The sequence below is a fragment of the Herpailurus yagouaroundi genome, unplaced genomic scaffold (genome assembly GCF_014898765.1).
Source record: "Herpailurus yagouaroundi ecotype Mexico unplaced genomic scaffold, PumYag 246, whole genome shotgun sequence".
NCBI lineage: Eukaryota > Metazoa > Chordata > Mammalia > Carnivora > Felidae > Herpailurus > Herpailurus yagouaroundi.
Window position 1 is genome coordinate 12,980,547 of NW_024412463.1, and position 10,744 is coordinate 12,991,290.

Sequence of the window (10,744 nt, forward strand, 5' to 3'; positions counted from 1 at the left end):
CATTTGCACATTTGCACAACGCCCCCCGCCCCCCAAGGTGAGGGAGGGTGTTGAAACATGTGCCCTGTCTCCCTCCGCATGGGAGGTGGTTCACACATGCTCCTCACCCCCTCGGGGAGGGAGGGTGTCGCCCATGAACAGTGCCACCCCTCGGAGAGGGAGTAGTGTTGTCACTATTAAATGTGACATTTCATCAGTGATTCTTTTCACTTTCACAGCTGAAGAAGCATGCATCACTTAGGGTTAGGGTTAGGGTTAGCATTACATTTAGGGTTTAGGGTAAGGGTTAGGTCATGCTTGCTCCCCCTCTCTGCACAAGAGGTGTTTCACTCATGCTCCCTGCCCTGCTCGGCAGGTGAGGGTGTTCACGGATGCGCACAGCCTTGTCTTGGGGTGGAAGGGTGTTCTCACGCACAACCCTCCTTGGCGACTGAGGGCGGTTGCGCATGCACCCTGCCCCACTAGCATGATAGTTTGTTCTCGTGTGTGTAAGCCCCCCCCCCCCCCGTAGTAGGGCATTCACCCATGTGCACCACCCCCCACCCTTGGCATGGGAAGGTGTTGACCTCTGTGCCTTGACACGTCAGCATGGGAGAATATTCACGCATCTGCCCTGCCCCCCTCTGTGCAGTAGGGTGTTTATGCTTGCACACAGCCCCCAGTTGGTGAGGGACGGTATTCACGCATGCGCACAACAACCCCTCCGTGAGGGAGGGCGTTCACGCATGCGCCAGGCATCCCTCGGCAAGGGCGATGGTTCAAGCCTGTGTCCCATCCCACTTTGGCACGGGAGGGTGTTGACCTATGCAACTCGCCCCCTCAGCGCTGGAGGGTGTTCATAGATGTGCACAGTCCCCCCTCGTGGCGAAAGTGTTTACACTTGCGAACAACCCTAGCTAGGGGAGGGATGGCATTCGCTCATGGGCCCCGCCCAGTACCACAGCGGGGGTGGAGGGCGGGGGGGGGGGGGGGGCTGTTCACACATGTGCACAGCTCTCCCTAAAGGTGGAAGGGTGTTCACGCATGCACAAAACTACCGCTCCGGGAGGTAGGGCATTACCACATGCACACAACCCCCCCTCAGCGAGGGAGGGCATTCATACATGCTCCCTGCCCCCTTCTGCAGGAGGCTGTACAGGCATGCGCACAGCACCCCCTACTGGCGGGTGTTCACACATGCCCATAGCCCCCCTCAATAAGCGAAGGTATTTGCACATGCGCCCCCCTCCCCTGGGCAAGGAAGGGTGTTCAGCCATGCGCAGAACCACCACCTCAGTAAGGGAGGTCGTTCACGCATGTGCCCTGCCCCACTTAGCACAGGAGGTGGTTCAGGCTTCTGCCTGGTCCCCTGTCAGCATGTGAGTCAGTCACCCTTGCACAGCGCCACCCCTCAGGGAGGAAGTGGTGATGTCACTATTAAATGTGATGTTTCATGAATGGTTCTTTTCACTTTCACAGCTGAAGAAACATGCATCTCTTAAGGTTACGTTTAGGGTTAACAGTACCATCAGTGGTAGGGTAAGGGTTTGATCAAGCTTCCCCCCTCCCCGGGCAAGGATTTCCAAGCATTAGCGTGTCCCCCTTTGGCACGGGAGTGTGTTCACCCGTGCGCCTGACCCCACTTTGGCACAGGAGGGTGTTGACCTATGCGCCCCGCCCCCATATCGTGGGAGGCTATTCACGCACGGGCACTGCTACCCCTATGGACAGAAGGGTGTTCACACATGTGCACAAACCCTCTCATTGTGGGATGGTGTTCGTGCGGGTGCACAGCCCTCTGCACAAGGGAGATGGTTCTCATATGCACCACGCCCCTTGTCAGGCAGGGTGTTCACGCATGCGAACAAGCCCCTCTCTGGGGGGGGGGGGGTTGCTTTCGTGCATGCGCCCTGCAACTTTACGGCAAGGGAGGGTGTTGATGTATGCTCCCCGCGCCCCTTGCCAGGATGGTGTTCACGCATGTGCAAAGCCCCCCCCCCCCCCCTCCGCGGAAGGGTGTTCAGGCATGCCCACAGCCCCCACTCTGTGAGGTAGACCATTTGTACAGGCGCACAACCCTCTCTCAGCAAGGGAGAGCGTTGACGCTTGGCCCCACTCACCTTGGCGGGAAGGGTGTTCACACATGCACAGAACCCTCCTTGGCGATGGAGGGCGTTCCAACATGCGCCCCACCCCACTTGACGCCAGAGGTGGTTCAGGATTTTGCTTTGCCTCTGGTTGGTGTGTGAGATGGTCACCCATGCACAGCGCCACCCTTCAGGGAGAGAGTAGTGATATCACTATTGTGTGTGTGTGTGTGTGTGTGTGTGTGTGTGTGTGTGTGTGTGTGATGTCACTATTAAATGTGATGTTTCACGAATGGTTGTTTTCACTTTCGCAGCTGAAGAAACACGCATCTCTTAAGGTAAGGGTTAGGGATGGCACTGCCATAAGGGGTAGGGTAAGGCTTAGGTCATACTTCCTCCCCCCCGGGTACGGAAGGTTTTCAAGCATTAGCACCCCCCCCCCCCCTTTGTACAGGAGGGGGTTCACACATGCGCCCTCCCACATCAAGGGAGGGGGTCACCGTTGCGCCATTGTCTCTGCGATGGAGGGGTGTCACTCGTGCTCTCCCCCACCTTGGCGCGGTAGGGGATCACGCATGTGCCCCTTCTGCACCCCTTCATTGGCGATGTAGCGTTGATGTTCCTTTTAGGTCAGACGTATTTTGCGCTGCTTCGGCTGCTCAGTGGATTAAGTGTCCCACTTCAGTTCACGTCATGGTCTCACGGTTTGTGGGTTTGAACCCTGGCTTCGCCTCTGTGTTGATGGCTCTGAACATGGAGCCTGTTTCAAATACTGTGTCTCACTCTCTCTCTGCCCCTTCCCCACGTGTGTTCTATAGCCCTCTCTCTCTCAAAAAAAAAAAAAAAAAATGAAGCTGAAAACATGTAAAAGCAGCTCCATCAGTCTACTTGTCTTCTTGTCCTATTCCCGCCTCTTCACAGGAAGGTCCATTTCACAGATTGGAAGAGACAGTAAAACCCTCGTGTGGTCCTTCATATGAGTCACTATTTAGGGAACAAGTGATTATGCTACCTTTGCATGGTCAGGATGCCACGGCCATTTCACAAATGTCCCTGCGCAGGCAGGGCCTCTAAAACTAGAAGTGCTAGAGGTGATTTTGTTGGTAAACAGGTGGGGTTTGTGTTCACTGAGCTCCTTTTACTTTTTTTAATCTTTCCTTGATTGCCTATCTGTGTTGGGTCAACAATTGGTTTGATATTGACTTTACAGTTAGGTTATTTTTATCTTATGGTTAACTGATCATGGTTATCCGCTCTGATAGAGTTTAGGCAAGGACAAATATTTCTTGTTGCATATACTAGCATTATTGCTTCTATTGTGAAATTCACCTGTTCTTAACTTAGGAGTTGTTTGTGTATTTTTGGTACTCCATTCTTAAGATCATATACCAGTGCCTGAGCCCTACTATGAATGCTCATGGCCGCATCACTAACAGCTGCCTACAGTACGCGAATCATATTTTTCGACCTTCTAGGACAGCCTCGATACCCCTACCTCTGCATTGCAGAGGTCTGACGCTTACAGCCCTTCTGTGCCCCTTCATCAGCCATGTAGATACGTCATGCCTGTGCCCCTTCCTGGGCCATGTAGGGGCTGCCTCCTGTGCCCCTTCATGGGCTATGTAGGGGTGAGCCACCTGCAACCCTTCATGGGCCCTGTAGGGGTGTGCCACCAGCACCCCTTCATGGCCACTATAGTGTTTGTACCGTCTGTGGTTTCAGGGACCCACCTGGAGTCTCCAGACATATCCCCATGGATAACGGGGAGCTTCTGTAGTTGTGTTCCTCTGCATTACATCTCCCCACAAGACCCTCATCTCCAGATAAATATTATGGGATCAGGAACCACTTTTCTTGGTACTTTCTTCTTAGTGGAAGCATCTTGCCTTTGTTTAGCACGGCCGCTTTGCCCTCTCCGCTATCTCCTGGAGGTTCCCTTACCCTTGCAGTGCCCTTCACTCACTGCTTTTGGGTGTGCTGTTTGCCTCCTGTCGCAGTCCTGCACCAATGGTAATTTGTACCATGAGTGGCCACAGGAAACCACCTGGAACTGGGACTCTGGGACTCAGTCTTCTCTCTGGTGGACATACAAGTAGCTTCCTTGATGGCAGAAGTGGATACTGGTCATTGGTGGTAAGAGGTGATTTCACATTTGTTCACATTACCACTAGTGCTGGTGTGGAGTGATGGAGGACACCACTCTGGAGAATCGTGGGTGGAGTTGTCACTGTGGCCATGGGGGGCAGTTACAGAGCCTGTCCGGGGTCAGTTTTGGGTGTCTGGGGTATACGCAGGAAATGGGATAGGTTGAAAGCAAGGGCAAAACATCAGAAAACGTATGGCCTCATGAGGTGAGTATCTTGTTTGCTGCCAAGAGAAGCAGCTCCCCACTGTCTGAGGAAAATAGTCATACCCCACCCCTAGGACCCCTAGAGAAAAGGTTTCAATGGCTTCACCTAAGAAAATACTGTCATGACCGAGACCAGTGATCTTCAAGCTCTACATCTACCATCCGTGTTTACTTCCTGGAAAATAGCGGGATTCCAGTGTACTCCAAATGGAAGTGTGAGATCAGATCCACGCAGGATCATGTGCCCATGCAGGGGAGTTGCAGGGTATTACCACTTTGCACTGGTAAGAGACAGGGGGACGAGTATGGGAGTGGGTTCAAAGAGTATTACACCAAAGAGGGTGACATATGATAGGCCAGACATGGATACACGGTTCTTCCTGCAGGAAATGTATTTAATGTATTGCCTGGAAATCTGGGAATGGTCATAATAATGACTCAATGGCTGCCTGCAGTCAACTAGGTTGAAATGCCAGAGATTCCCTGACTTTCTCAGGGAAAGAAGACCCCAAAGTCCGAGGGAGACGGGAATGGGAGCCTGTTGTGTGAACACCTGCTCTATTATGACAAACTTGGTAGCTTATGAGAACAAAATCATGTTCTCTCAGAGTTCTGGAGGCCAGGAACCTGAAATTCGCTTCGCTGAGACTAAGGTGTCAGCAGGGCTGTACTCCCTCTGGAGACCCCAGGGCTCCAGGGGACAGTGTATTCCTTCCCTCTGGTAGCTCCTGGTGGCCACCAACCTCCCTTGGCTTGGACCACATCACCCCAGTCTGTCTCCATGGAGACAGTGCCTCCTCTTTTGTCAAGTCTCCCTTTGCCTCTCTAAGGATGCTCGTGATTCCATCTAGGACTCACTCAGACAACCCAGGACTCAAGATCCTTAACTAGATCCTATCGATGGGAGTTAGATTCCAGGTATTAGGACTTGCTTTCTTTGAGGGCCATTGCCCAGCCTAGTACAACGTGGGAGTACTTCCATAGGGAGACAGCCAAACCATGCTATCCCCATGTGGTGGGGCGCTCACAGGTGAGCAGTGCCAGGGTACGCACTGCTGACAGACACTGCAGCAGGACCGGATCTCTGGAGAATTATGCCCAGAGGGGAAAAGCGAATCCTAAAAAGGTCACATGCTTTTTGATTCCATTTGTATAATATTGTCGAGGACACAAAATCATAGAAATGGAGAGCAGATGAGGGATTGCCAGGCATCACAGAGGTGATGGGTACAGGAAGGAGGTGGGAATGTCTGCTGTAAGAGGACAACATGGGAGTCCCTATGGAGGGCTCGATGCTCTGTTTCTCGTGTGCATCAGTATTGAAATGCTGGCCATGATCCAGTTCTACTGGCAGAGAGACCTAGGGCATCTTTATCATGTTTCCCAGTCACACACATTCCCAGCAGCCTCACAGACGCCCATCTTGGTACATCTATCCCCACAGCTCTGGCTGGTGTCCCGTTGCCACAGTTGAGTCATGTTCCAAAGGGAGGAAGCCATCTCTGGCTAACATGCCTCCCACACCACTTCCCTGTCTGCTGCACACCAGTGGTTTCCTCGGGACCCGGCCATCCTGTGCACCTGCAGCTGTTTCTCCCCGCCCATGGGAAGCAATCATTTCCCGCCCAGCACCACCTGTTTTGTCTTCCTACGGCTAGCATTGCACGTGCCAGCGCCTGCAGACCTTGCCTTGTTTCTCTGTCAGCTGAGTCTGAATGGGCTTCCTCTTCCACTCGTCCCTAGTTCTCATCGCATTAATGAACGACACTCACATCGCTGAAGCTCACAGTGAAGTCTCAACCCCCAGTATGTGGACTACGTGGCACCATTATACGGACACACTTGATTACTCCCTTTCTTTAAAAATCACTTCCTTCCTCCTCCCACCGCTCGGGCCACTGCTCACCAGTGTCTGTGTTGGTTGGTGCTCATCTTCTTCCTGCCCCCCATCTGCTTTCAGTTCGCCTTTACTTTGGCGTGATCTCAGCCGGCCTCAGGCTTCTATCTACCAGCAGGTGGGGCGTCCAAGTCTTTATGCCCTGCCCCCAGCTCTTCATGTCTCCAGACACCTGACTCCAACGGTGCACCACACAGGTGCTACCCTCCCCAGACTCTGCTACCTCCCTGAATGTATCTCCTCTTCCCCTCCCCTTGTTTACTGGGCTGCGGCCACACTGACCCCTCCCTGCACCCTGAGCTTGTCAGGCACATATTCCTGCTTCAGGTCTTTGCACTCACTTTTTCTCTCTCTTTCCGGAATGTTCTCCCACGTGCCAACATGACATACTCCCTCATCTCTGTCATATCTTTGCTCTGACATCACCTGCTCTGTGGAGTCTCTGCTAGCTCTCTCTCTAAAACTGAAAACTGCTCCTTCTCCGACCTGAACACCCAATATCCCTTCCCCACATTCTTTTTCTTCCTGGCCCTTGGCACCATCTGTTTTTCTTTCTTGCTTGCTGTCTGTCCCCTGCTTCAGTCCCTGCCAGAATGTTGGCTCCATGGGGTCCAAAGACCAAACTAGCTTTGTTTAGGGCTGTTTCCTTAGGGCCCTGGAACAGTGCCTAACTCCCTCAAAGGCTCAAACACCATTCGCTGAGCGAGTAAATGTTGGGATTTCGTATTAGTTTGCTGGGTCCGCCATCACAAAGTACCACAGACTGGGTGGCTTAAGCAACAGAAATTGATTTATTTATTTTCTCACACTTTAGATCAAGGTGTGGCCAGGGTGGGTCTCCTCTCTCCATGACTGGTGGACGACCTCCTTCCCACTGTCTTCACGTGGTCTTCCTTCTGTGTGTGTAGGTGCCCACTCTCTTCCTGTAGGACGACTATAGGATAACTATAGGATATCCTATAGGATAACTTCCTATAGTTATCAGATTAGGGTCCCTCCCCCCCAAATGAGCTCATTCGACCTCCACTTTACCTTTCAAGATCTGGTATCCAAGTACAGTCCCATGGGTATTTAGGACTTCAGTGTATGGATTTGGGGGGCAAATCCATTCCATAACAGGTTTCTGTCTGTTGTACCTAGTCACTACTTACATGGGTTTTTTGTTTTTCTGTATGCCCTTGTCCCCATTATTTGCTCACCCAGTGCTAATCCCAGTTTGCCCTTAGCCCAAGTTATAACTCTGTTCATTTATGTGTATAGGCTTGCATCTTCCCTCTACCTCTATACTCCACATTCCTGGCTGGTACTGGAATTACATCCTTAGCATGTACATCATAACCTCCAGGTGAGGTAAGTATGGTTACTCTCATTTTGAAAATCTATAATCTGAAGCTCAAAGGAGAGTAGTTCATGTTTCTGAGATCACAGTACTCATAAGTGCTGTCATTTTGATAATTCGTTCTCATGGGCTCCAAAGCCCACTTTCTTTCATCTACCACACTGTCCCCAAGATGAACGGGGAAAAGCCATACTTCAGCCTGATATATTATAAGCAATGGTACCTGTAAAGCTGGTGTCACATTTCAGGAAATGGGATTAAGTTTAGAATCTAAGTAATTATACCCACAGGTTGAATTTGAATCTGACATCCTTTTATTTTTTACTGCTGCAATTTCTGTTATCCTTAATGATTATCTAAATGTATTCTTCCCTTGGTAAAATTTAGCTACTAAGAATACTAAGAGAGTTTGTTTCCTTTGTAAGAGGTCGGAATTATACAGTGAATTCATAATGTCAAGGCAATAGCTGTTATTTTATCCTAAAATATAGAGGAAAAGGTCATTGCCCTTGTTGTAAGAGTTTACCATGTGTTCTTGATAACATGCCTGAGCTCTATTGGTGAAAAACCGTTGTAGACTTAGAAAGTCAGTTGTTTATAGTTAAGAGAGTATCGTTCTCTCTTTGGGTGCAGCTGATTGTTTAAAATAGAACTAAGGATTTTTCTGCATAGATTTTCTATTTCAGAATGAGCTTTGTTTTAAAAAGTGTGTTTATTTGCATTCATGCAAGTTGTGCAATCATTAAATTGACAGTAAAGCAGCTGTTAGCATTGTCATTTGGACATGTAGATGGAGATATTATAGGTCATGGTGTAACTCCTTACATGTGTTGAGCTCTGGCTTCATTTGGCATTTCCAGACCATTGCCCTGAGCTAATGGATGTTGATCAAGTAGCCATGTAATGGTTGTTTTAAATTGGCATCAGGGGTGTAGAGATGATTCTCCAGCCTTCCCGCTTTCTGAGCAGAGCTGTTAACTTATGACCTCCCAGCCGCTAAGTCGCGCTTGCTGTCGGAACACAGTCCGTCAGGCCCCTCCGCTTTTTGCAAGCCAGACTCGGGGGCTCTGCTTGGCCGGCGAGCCGCCCCTCCGCCCCGGCTCCCTCCCGCCAGTCCGTGGAGCGCGCACCGCCTCGCCGCCCTTCCTACCCTCTTCCGTGGGCCTCTCGTCTGCGCTTGGCTCCGGCGACTCCGTTCTGCTAATCCTCTGGCGGTTTTCTGGGTTATTTAGGCAGGTGTAGGTGGAATCTAAGTGATCAGCAGGATGCGCGGTGAGCCCAGCGTCCTCCTACGCCGCCATCTTCCCTCTCATTCCTCTGATTCTTACATTGTGTATGAGGAAGCTGTTGGTTTTCTGCTTCTATGTCTGTGTAGCTCCTAAAAAATAGAAGACTAGGGCATCTTCTCAAAATTAATTTTGTTCAAAGTAAATGCACCTTGTGAATGAGCTAAAGGCTTAGATAACAGTCAATACTTTTGGAGTCTGATATTATTTTGCGAATTACAAATTCACATTTGTACACACTAGGGGCATCTGTGTGGCTCAGTTGGTTAAGCGTCTGACTTGGGCTCAGGTTATGATCTCACTGCTCATGACTTCGAGCTCCACGTTGGGCTCTGTGCTGGCAGCTGGGAGCCTGGAGCCTGAAGCCTGATTCAGATTCTGTATCTCCCTCTCTCTGCCCCTCCCGGGCTCATGCTCTGTCTCTCTCTCAAATATAAACTAAAACATAGAAAGTAGGTCTAGAATAAATCTGTAGACAGTAGCATCCTTATAATGACTGCTGATTAAAACAAGGAAATAGCCTGAAACTCCAAGAATAAATTACTGTTGTTTCCCTAGGAACCCATCGTATATCAGGTTGACCATTAAGCTGAATAAAAGCATTAATCTTTTAGTAACTTGGAAGAGATAAGCATACTATCTTAGCTAGTAAGGTTTGGTAGATATCATTGTGGTAGACCTATTTTCTTTAATGATCAAAAAATTAATTTGAGGTCTCTTTTATTTGGGTATTCAGGATTAAGATAAATAACCTGAGGCAAATGAATTCAGACCATTTTAGAACTGAGTTGGACTTAAAAAGTCAGAGACTGGAGTCATGATAAAGATAGTTTTAACATTGCATTTCGTCAAAAAAAAAATTACAGCTCCTGGATGACAATCATCATGTTGGAGGAGAGTTTCTAGGGTTTCCTCCACAAATGGTACATGATTTTGAGTCAAGGATACAGCCTCACTGACTGTACTTTTACTGAAATGATGGTTCAGATACCAACAATGTTGTCTGTTGGAATTGTCTTTTGCAAACCTGATATCCTTTCAGTTTTTGGTATGATTAACTTACTAAAAAGAAAAAAATGTTTCCCTCTTTCTGAACCATAATCCCATTTGTATTTAGAGTTATTAAAAATAGTATTTGTAAAAATGGTTCATAAAATGGAAGTCAACATAAATTTGCTTGTGAAGTTATCAAATGGAAAACTGTTCCCAAAGCAGTTATTTTACATTTTATAGGAAAACTAATCTTTTATGTCCTTACTGCATTTATGTTATATCCTCTTCACTTTTGTTTCATGCTATTTGTGTGTGCGTGTGTGCGTGTGTGTGTGTGTGTGTGTGTGTGTGTGTGACTAAGTGAAATGTGCAATATTTGGTCATTTAAAAAGTTTCACTAGTTTAGGCAAGGTCAGCCAGAAAGAAATGCAATACATCGTGTCCAAAGTAATCATGCAGATTTTCCATCATGAGAAATATTTGTTTTATCTCAAATGAATTTTCTTTCCTCTTTTCTTTTCTTTTTAACAAGCCAAGTCATAGGAGAATATTTTCTTTCTGCTAACATTGAGGCAGGGCAAGAGCAGATTTGTGTCAGAGCACATTGTCCGTATTTATGAGAAACTAGGAAAATTAAGAAAGCCACTTAGTTACAAAGCTTAGTGGGGACTCATGACTGACTCAGAGTTTTCAAAAAATATTCTGTTGGGAAGTCTTTTATTTACTGGGTTAGTTTTTTTTTTTTATTATTTTTACTTAATTTATTTTTTTAATTTACATCCAAGTTAGTTAGCATAATGTGCAACAATGATC